Below are 17,910 nucleotides of genomic sequence, written 5' to 3'. Positions count from 1 at the left end.
ATCACAAGAACAGAAAACCAAACACCGCATGTTCTCACTCATAGGTGGGAACTGAACAATGAGATCACTTGGACTCGGGAAGGGGAACATCACACACCAGGGCCTATTATGGGGAGGGGGGAGGGGGGAGGGATTGCATTGGGAGTTATACCTGATGTAAATGACGAGTTGATGGGTGCTGACGAGTTGATGGGTGCAGCACAGCAACATGGCACAAGTATACATATGTAACAGACCTGCACGTTATGCACATGTACCCTAGAACTTAAAGTATAATAATAAAAATAAATAAATAAAAAGAAAATAAATAAAAATAAAAATGAAAACATCAAGATTTGACTTTGGAAATGGGAGGATATTGTTATTTATTCATAACTGAAGGAATCCTACAAATTTTGATCATTGAAAGTGGCTTTGAAATGTGCCTTGGAGGTTTAACTTCCTCCTAGAGGAATTAATTCCTTATTCTTTCACACAGGACTGTGGGGGAATGAAATTTAGCCATTTATTTTGAGGCTATTTATTAAATGTGTGTGTTGTCATGACATTATAAGATAAAGGTGGTTGAATTTATAATCTTTCTTATCTGCATATGATTTTCAGAATGTCAAGAAGGATTATTCTGAGGATGTGTCTGTGGTCATAGCCACTAACCAAATGCAGGTGAAGTGAGGGTGCAAACTCTAAATGCATGCACATATTTCTTGGGAGCCCTCAAATACTCAATTTAAGATAAGTATAGAAAATATTTTACTTCTCTTGTTACAGGTTTACCATTGTGTGAAGGCTTTTGAAGAGGAGCAGGAAGAATGGATGACAGAGCATTATTTTAGCCTTTGCTTCCTACTTAAAATATATAACGACTCTCTGAATACTGCTTGTGTAATATACAAATCAAGTAACTTTTTTGAACCTTAGTAAACACATTTTTGATGAACAGGTATGAAATATATCATGCAAATCTAAAATGTGTACTGTACTAGTCAGAAAGGCACTTATTGAAAAGTCAAAAAATAATAGATGTTGGAGAGGTTGTGGAGGAAATGGAATACATATCCACCGTTAGTGAGAAGTAAATTAGTTCAGCTACTGGGAATGCAGTTTGGAGATTTATCAAAGATCTAAAAACAGAACCAGCAATCTCACTAGTGGTCACATACCCAAAGAAAAATAAATTATCATACCAAAAGATACATGCACTCATATGCTAATTGCTGCATTATTCACAATAGCAAAGACATGGAATCAACCTAGATGCCATCAATGGTGGACTAGATAAAGAAAACGTAGTATAGCTACATCACAGAATACTATGCAATCATAAAAGAGAAGAAAATCATGTCTTTTGTAACAACACGGATGCAACTGGAGACTATCATCTAAGCAAATTACGGCAGGAACAGAAAACCACGTACTACATGTTCTCACTTACAAGTGGGAACAAAATACTGAGTACACATGGATGCAAAGATGAGAACAGACACTGGGGACTACTAGATGGAGGAGGATGAAAGGAGGGCAAGGGTTGAAAAACTATTTGGTACTATACCCACTACCTGGGTGATGGGATCATGTATACAACAAATCTCAGTAACATGCAATTCATCCATGTAACAATCCTGCACAAATACATCCTGAACCTAAAATAAAAATCAAAAGAAAAATAAACGTGCAGTGTGAAGATCAGGAAAAGTCTAAAATAACTTAAAACACACAAATTGGAGAATCAAAGTCTAGCCAAAGATGGAAATTAGACTGTAGTTGAGTGGAAGAAATACATCAGATCCTGGCACTTTGCAAATGTCAGTAAGGGCATCGGATGTGGGATGACTGACATCAGAGTTTCACTATCAAAAATGTTAATACACTTGCTACTTAATAATTTTGGTCCTACAGACTTGAAATAAATTATTTTATGACATATAAACTTTATAAATTATTTTATAGCAGATATGCATAACCATTTACAAGAGATATAGATGTGTTTATAATAAACAATTAGCAAAACACTAAAGCCAACATTCTGCTACTCAGGACTTTAAATTTACCCTCTCCCTTATTTTAAATGCCCTGTTGCCATGGACAATGAATTTCATAGAAAAAATATGGCACATATACATCTTGGAATACTATGCAGTCCTGAAAAGGAACGAAAACATGGCCTTTGTAGCAACATGGATGCAGTTGTGAGGGCCAAATGTTTTAGTGAGAGAACTTGATGAGGTTTACAAGAATGAGATACTCATATGATCTGTAAAATTAATCAATCATACTGTGGTCTCATTTGCATTGGTGGTTGGGACGTATCTGACTAGCTCATATTTTGAACACAGGGGTATAGGAGTCTCTTAAGCACAAAGACAGAAAATAAAATTGCAGTCAAGGGAGATAATGAAGGCATTGGTCTGCACAATTTAAGCATATGTTGAGACAGCAAATGCAATTCACTGTCTTGAATAATTTCCAGTGTCCTGTGTGCCTGCTTTGTTCTTGTCACTAGCATTTAAAAATATTACATTCATCTAATAATCTAAAGTAAGTCTCTTAAGGTAACCTATATGTCCACCATTTTTAAGTAATAACATTACTTTATATATTGCAAACTTATCTCTTTATCTCTTTACTCCCTTTGCTTTTATAACTTATTTCTATTTAATCTTTGTGACATTTTTAGACCATGACTGACTTTTTTTCATTTCTTTTCAATACAATTTGTTCCCTTTTACTCTGAAGGAAAAAATCACTCTCATGAACTGTCCACTATTCTAAAATTTCAGTTTAACCTCCAAGTAGAGTATGCATTAAAAGACCAAATAGCTAAAATCAAATTATTATTTAGCTTCTGAATTTATTTTATGTTAGAAAAAAATTAAGCCATGAGTGTCATCATGATAAAAGACTTTCCACAGAATTCATATAATTGAGTATTTCTAAATGAACTTCAGTAAAATATTTTAAATGCTATTTTTTAAAGTTTCCTCTCATGAAGGAACCATTTAAAATAAGGATTAATTGATATATGTAGCTATTCAAGAAACATAAAACCTTTAAAAGAAAAAAGAGCATGTGCTGCCAGACGTGGTGGTGGACGTTTTTATTCCCAGCTACTTGGAAGGTTAAGGCAGGATGATTGCTTGAGTTCACAAGTTCAAGTTCAGACTGGGCAACATAGAAAGACTCCATCTCTAAAAAATAATTTTAAAAAATGCATGTACTCTAATGTCTATAAAAAATTGAGGGATAAAAAATGTGAAATATTTAAAATGTAGTTCTTATGTTTAAGTGAATGTTTATTCCTTTCATTTTAGAAATACTTATTAGATATATGTAGGAAGTTGACTATTAAAATGAAAGGAAAATAAAGCTGTTACTCACTACTTATTTACTTTTTAGGTTTTAGATATTTTAATTCTTGTTTTGTCTTTTAAGATATAAAGAAAACAAGAGGAAATAACTATAATCAAATTTGTTAAGTAATATTACTACTTATTAGAGATTGTGCTAGAGGTTTTGAAATATACTGTGTCATTAAATCTGTAAAATAATCAAATATGGTCAAAACACATTTCTAATTTAAAATGATGAGGTTTCAAAGAATTATATGTCTTTGAAGACACATAGCAAGTGTGTGATAAATGTAGAAGAGCATATAGGATACATATATAATATAGAAGAATAATAATAAACATGATGACTCAAATGAAATAATGCATACAACATTTTTAACAGTCCCTGTCACAGAGTAGTCACATAAAAATATATTCCCTTGCTGTGATTCTAATACAAAAGTACATAAAGCAGAAGGTAAATTTTCTAGAAGCAAATTTTGGTTTGCCTGGATTCATAGCTTACTTTGTTTATTAGCTAAACAAACTATTCATAAAAGTATATATAAAGAAATAGAAAATAGGAATAGACTTACAATTAGTAACTAGATTGAATCAGTAATCAGAACTTTCCTTAGAAAGAGCCCTAAATCAGATAGCTTCAGTGAATTTTATGAAATATCTCAAGACTCTCCACTTTTTTTAGAAGGGTATGAGAAGGGTTGTTGTTAATTGTTCTTGAGATATTTAACAACAACCCTTCTCATACCCTTCTAAAAAAACTGAAGAGTAGGGAATACTTTCTAATCCATTCTATGAAATTACACTGGTACCAAAGCCAGATGAGGACACCAAATAAACAAACAAACAAGAACAACCACAGACCAATATATCCTATAAATATTGATGGAGACATCTTTAGCAAAATATCAACAAACCAAATTCAGCAGAATGTTAAAATAATTCTACATCACGACCACGTGGGATTTATCCCTGGAATGCAAGGATAATTCAACAAACAAAAATCAATCAGCATAATATTCCACATTAGCAGAACAAGAGAAAATAAACCAAAACATGTGATCATCTCAGTTGATGCATAAAAAGCATCTAGCAAAATCTGACACATGTTTGTAATAAAAACTCAACAAACTAGAAATAGAAAGAAACTTTCTTAACATAATAAATGTTCTATATGAGAAAAACCCACAGCTAATAACATATACCACAGTGAAGGACTGAATACTTTTCCTCTATGACCAAGAATAATACAAGAATGCCCGCTTTCTTTGTGTCTATATAATCTAGCATTGGAAGTTCTTGCCAGACCAATTAAGCAAGAAAAAGAAATGCAAGACATCCAAATTGGACAGGAAGAAATAAAATTATATATGCTGGCAGGTGATGTAATCGTGTATATATATGTATATATAAAACCCGAAAAATTTCACATAAAAACCTGCTGAAACTAACACATAAATTCAGCAAAGTAGCAGGATATTAAGTGAACACATAAAAGTCAGTTGTATTTTTATACATTAACTATAAACAATTCATAAAGGAGATTAAGAAAACAATTACATTTACAATAGCATCAAAAAGAATAAAACTCAGGGATGAACTTAGATAAAAAGGTAAACGATTGATACATTGTGAACTACAAAATACTGCTGAGAGAATTTTTTAAACCATGGATACATGGAAAGATATCCTGTGTTCATAGACTGAAAGAAGCAATATTGTTAAGATGCCAATGCTACCCAAAGTGATCTACAAATCCAGTGCAATCCCTTTCAAAGTCCAAATGTGTTTTTGCTGAAATAGAAAAAACACTATCCTAAAATTCATATGGAATCTCATATACATTTAAATAATCAAATACAATCTTAGGAATAAAAACAAAAACAACAACAACAACAACAAAAAACATTTGGAAGACTCTCATGCCCTAATTCTAAAACTTAGTTTAAATCTGCAAAATCAAAGCAATGTAGTATTTGCATAAAGATAAACATAGACCAACAGAATAGAATAGAGAGCCCAGAAATAAACTCTTACATACATGGTCAAATGATCTTTGACAATGACAAGACAATTCAATGGAGAAAACATAGTGTTGTCAACAAATGGTTCTGGGGAAACTGGATACCCACACAGAAAATAATGAAGTTGAACACTTGCCTTACACTATCTAAAAAAGTAACTCAAAATGGAACAAAAATCTAAACATAAGAGATTTAACTCCAAAACCATTAGAAGAATATATAAGGTAAAATCTTCATGATGTTGGATTTGGCAATGATTTATTGGATATGGGATCAAAAGCACAGGCAACAAAGAAGAGACAAGAATAAAATAGACTTCATCAAAATGAAAAACTTTTGTATCATCAGGCACAAAACCCATAATAATAATAACAGTGAAAAGGCAACTCACAAAAAAGAAAACATTTGTGTATAATAAATTTGAAAACAGATTAATATCTAGACTATATAAAGAACTCCTAAAACTCAACAACCAAAAATAAAATAAACAATCTAATTAAAAATAGGCCAAATACTTAAATATAGATTTATCCAAAGAAGATATATGAATGGCCAATAAACACATAAAGACCTACATCACTAATTAGTGTCACGAGTTATTAGGGAAATGCCAAACAAAAGCATAATGAGATACTACTTCATACCGATTGGAATGGCTACTATACAAACAGAAAATATGTTGGCAAGGATGTGGAAATACTGGAATGTTTGCACATGTTTGATGGGAATTTAAAGTGGTGAAACTGCTGTGAAAAATCATATGGTGTTTCTTCCAAGGATTAAACGTGGAATTACATATGATTCAGCAATTTCACTTCTAGGTAAACATCAGAAATAATTTAAAGTAAGGTCTCCAACAACTGTTTGTATACCCATGTTTATAGCAGCATTTTTCATAATACTGAAAAGATTGAAACAACTGAAATATCTATGCAAAAATGAATGGATGGACAAGAGGTGGTATGGACATACAATGGAATATTATTCAGCTTTTTTAAAATAAGTAAATTCTAATACATTCTACAATATGAAATAGCATAGTGTTTACCAGGGATTGTAGGGAGATAAATTACTGGGAAGTTTAATGGGAAGAATTACAATTTGGAATGATGTAAAAGTTTTGAGATTGATGGGGTCATAGTTGCACAATAATGTGAATATACTTAATACTACTTAATTGTACACATAAAAATTATATCTTAGTAAATTTGGTTATGTATATTTAGCAAAACTTTTTGAGAAAAAAATGGGGAAAATAGTCTAATGTTTACCTGCAGTTTTGATAAAGGAAGCAGAAACATTTGCTTATATTTGTTGAGATAACTAGATACTGTCTGTGTTTTTATATAACTTTTTTCATATAATTCCCGTAATAGTCTATACTACCTATTTTGACTACTTTTTTTAGAGTAGGATGATGTTATGACTCATTTTGACCCACAGGTACAATTTATGTAATTAGCAAATTTAAGATTTAATAAAATGTTTCTCTGTCTCCAATATTCATGCTCATTTTAGGCACACTTTGTCAGCTTTAAAGGGATATGTATTTTCCTGCATTCAAACAATAAAGGAGTTTTCTTTAACTAAACTCTGTTCCTTTTACAGATAAAAGGGTTGTGATCATAATAAATTAGTGTTATTAAGATCCACTAAATTGTCACAGGCAAAGAGATGATCCCAGTTTATTTATGTTTTCAGTGTTATGTCTATTACGTGTACTAAGTAATTTTACAAAATTTCTCAATTGCTAAACCAAAATAAAATGAACATACTTAAATTTATTTTTATTGCATGCATTCAAGGGTCATTGTTATTGTAAGAGATATAAGAATACTAGAGGTAATATAAGTTATTTAATTTAGCACTTCATGTCTCCTAGAAGCATAAACAATACCAAGCTTAGAAAGTTATAGAGGAAAGCATTTTTGATAAATGCATTATTTGTATAAATGGGTACTATGAGTTAACCAACTGAATACATGAACAAAGACTGAGCAAAGACTCATCACTTTTAATTCTTAAATATATCACAAATCATAATCTATTGGCAAATACATATTTACCAAATGTTGACTAACATGGATTTCTAAGTGGAGATGTTAGAGCATGATCCACATATAAAGCTATTGAGGCCTTTATATTTTCACTGTAAATGACTTTCTAATAAATTTACTTGGTATGAACCATCTGTTTCCTTAGAAGGTCATGTCAAAATAGGATATCAGGGATGAGAGGAAATTTCTTAAAAGGTAACCTAGAAGCTAACATTTAAGACGTATTTTCTTTAGGAAATGACGTTTTCGATCTCTACCAGGACCTTTGATTTTTAAATGTGTATGATCCACTATTTCCTCTCAAATTGGCATGTGAATCAGACAGTTATTTGCTTCACATATTTATTTTTCACACAATGGATTAAGTAATATATAAGGATTATGGCTCCTTTTGAAAATAAGTAAAAATAATCTCTATGAGAAGTTTCTCAATGTTCCATACTTTTAAGTTATATGTTCCTTTTTTTAAGTGTACTGTAAATATAACTAAACTTGCATTCTCATATAACAGCTGCTGAAAAAAGTTTTATAACAACTTAGGATAAAAATTAATTATATTCATCAAAACCACCATCAAGCAACAAATAGAGCAACAGAGCAAAATTGTCCTTCCCCTTAGTTTTAAACTACAGTAAATAATAACAACAGAATGAAGGCAGATCATTTCAATTACTCCCTCCGGAGCAGCAACAGTGTAATTCTTGTTTTGTTACCTCATTGTCCTGGAGACTAGGTCTTCATTTACATGCTAAATTAATTATTTCTGATTAGAAAACATGGCCATTTTATTTTATTTAGAGACTGAATTAATGGGAGGGGCTGAAAAATTATTTAAAATAAATAAGTGGAAACAACAATCAAAAAATTGCATTTAGATACAAAGCATAAGTTTAATGGATCAGATGACAAGAAACATATTTAGATATCACAGACTATTTTTTCTTCTTCGCAGAGAGGTTCTCATAGCGAAATACTGATATTATAAAGATTTATTATTAGATAAATTATTATACAAACAAAATTTCTTCACTAGACAACGGTTTTCTTTGTACAACTTAGGTCTTTTGACAGTTCGAATATTGTTCACATGTAGAATTGACTCTTTATTTGAAATTTTGTAATAAAGAAGATGTCAAATGAATTTAGCGAGGAACAAAGGGACATAAAGGAACAAAGCAGCTGGTAAATGCAAGGGCTGCAGAGTATCTTTCCTGGGAAGCAGAGAAGAGAAAGTACACGAGAAGTAGAAGGCAATGAGGGATACAGGCTGTGATAACGTAGCTCGTTAAAGGCTAACAAGGAGGTCACCAGCAAATACAAAATAAACGAGATGGATGACACAATATGTAGGGTGGTAAGGAAAATAAAATCATGCTTATATATTGATTGCATTATTCAACTGCTAAATTTTAAACTGCTACTTTGAAGTGTATATTGTGATACTTGAGCAGATATGAGCAGTGTAAAGTGGTGTTTGTATCAGACACATCACAGAATGGCATCTCTGTGTCAAATAGTATATCACCCTATTTCTTGTACGTATACTAACCCACTTTTTCAATTGCTGACATGGTTTTTTATAAAACCATAAATAAGTATTGTCCCTTTTGTAAATACTATAGCTATTGCTACCAGAATGAGACCACTAACAGCAGAGAAATAAGTTATTCTTTTTTCACAGTATATATTCTTCTTAGACGGATAAGTAAATGTTTTTCCACAACTAAAGCTACTCAAAACATCCCTACTGTGTGCTTATATTTACATAAATTCATAAAGTATCAGATTTATTTAAAATGTTGCCTTTGATTGGTTGGTTCTAATAAAAGTCATTGTACATGCTACTAGCCTTGGGGATAGAAGCTGAAGTGCATTGGTGAAGTCTTGGTGAGACTGTCCTTCATTTTTCACTTTGCTAGAGTTGTCTTTAGTCATTAATTTTACAACAAAGGGAATAGATGTGTGCTCAATATGTAATAGTTTTAAGAGTTTGATACCTTTGCTTAACACAAAGAAGTTAAGGGATCAGAATGTGTGCTATATACCCAGGATATACCTAGTGATGTCTGTGCATCTCTGTCATTCTTGGTCAGAGGCAAATAATAAGACGTGGGGAAATTGCTGTAATCCTTTCTGAGGTTGTGGTATGGCACATTTACAGGTCTGCATGAACAGTTGGATGCTTTCTCAGTTCATCATTCATGAGTTGTTTCACCAGCCCTGTCAACAGTTATTCCTCTAAGGAGCAATCATCCACATCTTGCAATCCTTGAGGGCTACAAAGTCATCCTGAACTAGCAGTTAGATTGACGCTGCTGACTTGAGCCTCAAAATGGCACTTGTTTTATAACACAACAGTTGCCAGACAAAAATAGGGTCCAGTAGTAATTGGGGAGCTCCAAATGTTTGGCATAGTAGTAGTCTCTAGCTTAAGCACTTGCCGTATGGCATTTTCCCTGGATTTTTTGAATATTAATGCTTTTCATGAAGCAGAAAAGATACACATCTTAATGAGCAAAACTGAAGAAGTATTCTAATATTCTTGAACTGACAAGCTGGAGACTGAGATGGGCTCCACACAGATGACATTTTTTTTAAAATGGGAATATAATAGCCTCTGGAGATACTGATCAGGACAGATAGATGTTTCTTCAGGTCTACTTAGACACTAGAGATTTATGATATGAATCTATTAGAATATATTTCATCTGCTCCTTAAATCTGGAACAAAGAAATGCCCTTGATTTGAAGAGGAAAGTTTTAAAAAGCACATCAATGTGAAATAGATGGTTTGGACATTTTGCTGACACTTAGGAAATTTTTGTTTGGAAAGAAGCATTCTTCTTGCTTCTAACTTGATAGTCAGACTTCGATCAAATGACATGGGATATTAACTTAGGAAATATAATTTGAATCTAAAATTTAATTTCAAGGCCCTCATGCATTCCCTTTTTTTCTTTTATGTAAGTGTATTATTAATTTTAACTAAAGTCTTTATTTTAATTCACACAAAGTAGATGAACTATCATTAATTATTGATGGCAGAGTAAAGAAAAATCATTAAAATATTTTCAGTTATGATTTTGTAACTATACCTTGGTAATTACGCCCTGTCATTTTTACAAAAAAAATACAAGTAGCTGTAATTGGTATCAGCAGTATTTTGCATTTGCTCATCCTAGAACAATTATGCATTATTTGAAACAAGAATATATGTAATAAATTTATGAATTACAAAACATAATAAAAATAGATATTAATAAAACCACTATCATTACTGATTTCCCATTTCATTGTCATGTCTCTCATTGTAATTGAAACTAATCTGAAGTTTTTTAAATTCAGAATTTTATTTGTATGCTTTACACATGTAATTACTATATGTATGCATTCTTATACAATGTATTATTAATTTTACTTCTTTTGAGCTTTTAAAAGTGTTTTCATGCTTTATGTAGTTTTGATGCTTTTATTTTATATTTAATTATTCAATATTCTTAAGTTCGTCCATTCATCCATGTTATTGCTATGACTTTTTTTATTTAATGCCGATATCTTACAATGCATTATATTTATTTATGTTTTCTAATACTTTGGGGCTGTTTCCAATTTTTTGCCAATACAAATGATGCTGCTGTAAATATTCTGGTACATGTTCTCTAGTGCACATTTGCATCGATTTGTCTAATCCCACAAGTGCATTTGCTAGCTTAAGAATTTACATGTATGACTTTACAAAATAGTGACATTTGTTTCTTATGTAATTATGTCAATTTATCCCACTAGCAGTGTACATAGTTTTCTATTTCCATCATGTGTGGAATTGTTAAGTATTGGCAGTCTTATGAATATAAACTCTTCATTATACTCTTGCTTTGCATATACCTAATTAGTAATGCAGTGTCAGCATTTATTCATTTGGTTTTCTTGTTTGGTTCTTTTTTAGAGATATTCTATAAAACGTAATGTTTTGTACATTGAAAAATATACTGGGTAATAATAATACCTTAATAATACCTTATATGTGCTACAAATATCTTTTCCAAATTTATGTTTTCCTTTTTCACACTTCAAAGAGATTTTTGGTGAACATATGTTTAAATTTTAATATGGTTCAATTAGTAAATACTTATTGTTGTGAGATATTATTTCTACCCCAAAACCAATAAGAAATTATTTTATCTCATCTTTTAAAGGTTTTATTATTATTGTTATTATTTGAAGTAGATTGCTGTGGAACTTGTGAGTTAGGGACCCAATTTTCTTTTCTTTTTTTTTTCTTTTGCTTTTTTCTTTTTAATGCCTAATCAGTTGTCTCAGTGTCACTCATTAAACAGTCTCTTTTTTTCACCATTTATTAATGACTGCAGTGATTCTTCTATAATATGTTAAATGACCTTTAATTCAGGGAGTTATGGATTTATTTTGGAGCTGTTTTGTCTATTCCTAATCTAACACAATATTAATTTAAATATTTTAGTCTTTTAAAACATCTTGATAATTGATTAAAGAAGATCCTTTAAAATTGCTTCTCTTCCTCACGAGTCTCTTGGCTAATCCTGTGCCTTGCAATTCCAAAAAGTTTTACAAACATCTGCTGAAAATGTTTGAGTAATTTAATTGAATCTATAGTAAATTTGGAGAGACATGACTGCATCGACCCTTTCAATCCACAAACACTATATATTTTTATTTGTGTCTTCTTAAATGTCTTACAATCAATTTTAATTTTTTGCAATCATATATTACTATAATTAGGTTATCCAGAGATGACATATTGTAACTACCATGGTGAATGATGTGCAATATTTTTCTTTAGAAAACATTTTCCAAGTATTATTTTAGCTCTCCTGAAGTACAATTAATATTTTTACATTAATATTACATTCAGCAGCTTTCTTAATATCTGTTTTTATGCCAATAATTTTAATGAATATTATTTTAGATTTTGTTTGCAACCATATAATTCCTGCATAGTGGTGATTTTATTTCTTTTATTTTAATCTGTATAAATTTTATTTATTTCTCATGTCTTACTGTATTGGATATGTCTACAAATAATTTCAAAAATTAACTCAGGCAGAGTGGTGGATTCCTGTAATCCTAGTTATTTGGGAGACTGGGGCAGGAGGGTCACTTGAGACCAGTGTTTGGAGGCTGCAGTGAGCTATGCAGTGGCAATAATAGTGCCACTGCACTCCAGCCTGGGTGGCAGAGTGAGGCCCTGTCTCTATTTTTAAAAATTGAATTAAGAACTAAATAAACCTGCATTTATTAAATTAATTACTCCTTTGGCCTCTTAATATGATAATGTACTTACTTTTTTTAAAAAAAAATTAGTTAGAAAGCACCCTTGCAATTCTGTAATGAACCAAGCGTAGACATGATGTAGTACATTTTCATGTGCTGCTGGATTCAGTTAACTAAAATTTTGTTTTGAATTTTTGCATCTATATGTAGAAGGAGAATTGATCTTTTGTTTACCTTTCTCATTATATCCTTTTCTGGTGTTGATAACAAGGTTACACCAACTTCACATAATGACTTGCATCATATTCCTTCATTTTAATTCTTTAGTAAAATTTAGGTACAACTTAAATGATCTCTTTTAAAGGTTATAATTTATTCAGAAAACATTTTGGTCCAAGGATTCACTTTTTGGAATATTTAAAAGAACTGATTCAGTCGATTTTTTTTTCAGGAATATTTGAGCTTCATTTATTTTTAGTTGTGATGTCACTGAATTTCTAAGAATTTCAATTTCTTTTAATAGCAGAAGAACTGTTTTCACTTTGTTTATCAAGGCCTAAAATACGCACACACACATATACTTATTTAAAAATTTCTATTTATTTTTGATCTATTAAATATTAATATTTAGAAACCACAATTTCTGAGTATATGCATTTATACATATATACTTATTTAAAAATTTCTATGGACCTTTTGATCTATTAAATATTAATATTTAGAAGACAATTTCTAAGCATATGCATTTACATTATTAATAAATGTAATTACTATATAATTCATTTAAATTTTATTCATGATCTAATTGACACAGACTTTTTGAAATTTTGTTAATATCTATCTCATTCATAACCTAGTATTTGACCAACTTTGTGAGTGCACTTTATTCTTGAGGAAACACATTTTTCAATAGTTTCAGAGTACTACATGTATAGATTATATATATCTGTTAATCTAGCATGATAATTATTATATACAAATATATATAACCACCATGCTAGATAATTATATATATATAATACTGTATATATAGTATGCAGTATAATACTGTGTATATTGTATTATATATATACCAATATTTTTGTGGTTTTAACTTCTCAGTGTTTGAGAGAGGAAAGTTAAAATCTTTCACTATGGTAGTGGTTTTCAGTTTTTCCTTGCAGTTCCATCAATTTTGATTTCTGTATTTTGAGATTATTGAAGCAGAGGCTGCTGGCTGTCCTCCCCGCCACCCAGACTGTCTCTACTTCAATATTATAGGAGCTGCACAGATGACCATTGCCAGCCTCCTTTGCACCTATACATGATGTTATCACTAAGATATGGCTAATGGAATCTAAGCAGTGTAATATGGCATCTTTTCAAAGTTGTGGAAAGATACTTGGCAGAGACCTTTTGTCTTCGTTATTGTCCCTTCTAGTTTACAGCATAGGACACGAAATTCTACCTTCTTGGACCATGATGATGAAAACTACACCTAAGTGTGACCAACAAATGATGTAGAAGAAATCTAATCCCTGAGGAATTGAGGCGCAAAATTCTCTCACCAGCATTAGAGAGTCTGCTGTTCTACTTTGGATAAATAAGAGGAAAATAAACTACTTAGACATTACTATTTAAATTTTAGAACACCTGGCTTTACCTCTGCTAACACTGCTATTTTAATAGCTGTAAACAAATATAGAACTGCCATAGGGTTCCATTTAACTGAACATTTATCGTTATGTAGTGACTCGCACCTCACCTTCCTTTATATGTATTTGTCCTAAAGTCTTCTTTTCTGATATTAATATATCCACTCGAGTTTCTTGTTCTAATCTGCATTTAAACATTTTTTATGGTCTTTATGTTTTCTGTATACTGCTCGTAAATAGCACATTGTGAAATGTTTGATTTTCCACAATCTATGTTTTGTTTAATTGACTAGTCCTTTTGATGCTTGATACATTTTGACGTACCTCTATTTTATTTAGGGTTTTATACTTTTCCTACTTTTTTATGATCTGATTTCCTCCTTTCTTTCCTTTTACGTATCAACTGAAATGGTTCTTTTTTTCCACTATTTTTCATTGATTTTTACTTTGTAAACTATGAAAGTTTTGAGTTCTGGCTCTTATTTTCAATTCACTTTTTAATGTTGACCTCAATCACCATATGAATGATTAAAAGACCTTAGAACCCTTTCAACCAGATCAACCCTAGTCTGTTTCATAAACAGACTAGATTTCACGATTTTAGTTCCTTCTTTTTAGCCAAACATATTTTACATTATTTTTATGTTATCATTGTATAAAATGACTTATTTTGATTTTCATACCTTTTTTTCTTTTTTCATGGCTTAAGCAACATAAATCTCTTATCTCACAATCAGAACTTAGAAGTCTGAAACCAGGTGTCAGCAAGCTGTTTCCTTCTAAGGACTGCTGGGGAAGAATCTGCTCTGGCCTCCAGATTTGTAGATGGCATTTTCATGTTCACCTCAAACCCCTGTATTTGCACTTCTTTACCATACAATTTTTTTTTCACTGTTATTTCTTGCAACACAGACCATTCGGGATTTTTTTTTCTCCCTGAAATATATAATTTAGAAATTTCTTTGGGTAAGAAATATTAGTGTAAAATCAAGCCTAGTTCATTGCAAACTATCATTATTTTACTTTCAGTATTAGTAGAGAGTTTTGTTGTGCCAGTGAATCTAGGTTGATAGCTGTGTTTTCTGTCATTCTGAAGAAATCACTCCACTGTCTTCTGGCTCCCATTATTGGTGTTGACAGCTTTGCTGCGGATCTGTTTGTCTATGATGTCATCTTTATTGCTGCTACTAGGCTCTTCTTTTCATCGAATGTCTCTTTAATTTTAATATTTATTATAATGTTTCATAGAGATGATGGCCTCACCAAGTTTATATCTCATCAATTCTAAGATTCCGTTTAAAAGATTTTCATAGGCAATAAGTTTCAGTCAATATTATTGAAATCTCAATATTACAAAAAAAGCAGATTTTCTAAAGAAGGAGGATTTCCTCTCACAAAAAAAAGAGGACTATTGCTCACTTCAACTGTACATATATTAAAATTGGAATGATACAAAGATTAGTATGGCCCTTTTGCAAAAATGACATGTGAATTCATGAAGCATCCTGTATGTTTTATATATTTCAAATGTATTAAAAGAGTAGATAGATATTAAGTGTTCTCAGCCAAAAAATAAGAAAAAACAAAAAACAAAAAAAAAAACTCCCCCCCACTCCAGCAAAAATCTATCTATGTCAAGTGATGTAGACGTTAATTACTTTGATTTTGGGAATCATTATACAAGATATACCAAAATACTGTATTGTACACCTTAAATAATAATAATTTTTTTTTGTCAATCACATCTGAACAAAGCTGAAAACAAAGCTGAAAAAGTACATAAAACTTGTTTTTTAAAAAATATGTGTCTTATTGGTGCTAGATAAAAGAAAATCTGTGTGGAATTTTTGTGGCATTTTTGTAAAACAAGGAAATCGTTTTGGAGAAAAAGATAATTTTGCATAAGAATAATGTTTTCCCCTTTTTAGTCATCTAAATTAAATATTAATGAACTCTCTCTCAAGTGTGAGCAGGTGCTAGGCCATTTTACACTGCAAGCAAGATAGGAGTAACAAAATGTAAAGAAAGATTACTGCTTTTCCTGTGAGCCCGCAGGAGGCGCTTCTGGCTTATTAGTTCTAACTTAATTATTACTTCTCCTACTTTGGGGAAACAGGTAAGATTAATGTTACAGAAATAAATATTTAAGTGATCAAATCAAATTATTCACAGATTTGTAGTTCAAATTTCACCTTGAAAATAACATCTCCATTTCAAAACATTGTCTTAAAAATCTAGGACTGGTTCATGCATTCATTCATTTATTCAGCATTCATTTATAGTCTATGGTGTAGACTATAAATCTATGACTGCTTTCTTGGATTTTTTTTTTTTTGACACCTACTGAAGAGATAAGCCACAAACACAATAGAGAACCAACTTAATTAAGAAAAAGAATATTATTTGTCACGTATTTCTCGTGTCCCAGCCATCCCATTACTGGGTATATACCCAAAGGATTATAAATTATGCTGCTATAAAGACACATGCACACGTATGTTTATTGCGGCACTATTCACAATAGCAAAGACTTGGAATCAACCCAAATGTCCATCAGTGACAGATTGGATTAAGAAAATGTGGCACATATACACCATGGAATACTATGCAGACATCAAAAAGGATGAGTTTGTGTCCTTTGTAGGGACATGGATGCAGCTGGAAACCATCATTCTTAGCAAACTATCACAAGAACAGAAAACCAAACACCGCATGTTCTCACTCATAGGTGGGAACTGAACAATGAGATCACTTGGACTCAGGAAGGGGAACATCACACACAGGGGCCTATCATGGGGAGGGGGAAGTGGGGAGGGATTGCATTGGGAGTTATACCTGATGTAAATGACGAGTTGATGGGTGCAGCACACCAACATGGCACAAGTATACATATGTAACAAACCTGCACGTTATGCACATGTACCCTACAACTTAAAGTATAATAATAATAAATAAATTTTAAAAAAAAGAAAAAGAATATTACAGTCATTACAATACATGACTATAATATAAAGCAATTATTTGGAAGATACCTACAGTGGGGACAATAGTTATAAATGTATATGTAATTGTATTCTATGTTTTTAAACTCTTACATATTTAGATATTTTTCAGAAACCAGAAGTAGGTTAAGTAGAATTCAATGCCTTCCTTGAAATATTGATCTGGTAGTTGCAAATTACTGTAAAGTTAAACCTTATCCAAAGTCATTTTTGCTACTGCTTATAGGTTCATGTCAGGCTTCATCTGTATTGTACTAAGCTCAGAAATAACCCAGCTTCCTACTGAGAATCCTTTATAATGAGAGAAATTTTAATCCTCAGCCTCCCATTGTAAGCTGTTCTTACTGTGAATTTGTCTCATTGATAATATTTTAGCTTATCTTTTAAAAAAGTAACACTTCATCTTTTGAAATATCTTTGATATTTTTGAAGGACTGCACTAAGGAAAGCAATGATTCATAATTTTCTTTTTTGCATTAGAAATTGTAAACCATCATGGCAAATGGTATTTAATACTCCTATGTATTAGTATTTTGAAGTTGAATTAAATAGCATAAAGTTACGGTTCAAATAGTGTAAAAATATTTATTACATAT

At 31.3% G+C, this 17,910-nt stretch overlaps 1 non-coding gene across 1 annotated transcript; it reads left to right on the top strand.

The window, feature by feature from the left end:
• Positions 1 to 15,725: 15,725 nt before the first annotated feature.
• Positions 15,726 to 15,827, top strand: LOC114676533 (U6 spliceosomal RNA). The gene has a single exon (XR_003727599.1). It is a non-coding gene; the product is annotated as a U6 spliceosomal RNA (small nuclear RNA).
• The last annotated feature ends 2,083 nt before the right edge of the window (positions 15,828 to 17,910 follow it).

This window comes from Macaca mulatta, chromosome 2 (genome assembly GCF_049350105.2).
Source record: "Macaca mulatta isolate MMU2019108-1 chromosome 2, T2T-MMU8v2.0, whole genome shotgun sequence".
In the NCBI taxonomy this organism is placed as follows: Eukaryota; Metazoa; Chordata; class Mammalia; order Primates; family Cercopithecidae; genus Macaca; species Macaca mulatta.
This window is presented reverse-complemented; position numbering and strand designations above follow the sequence as displayed.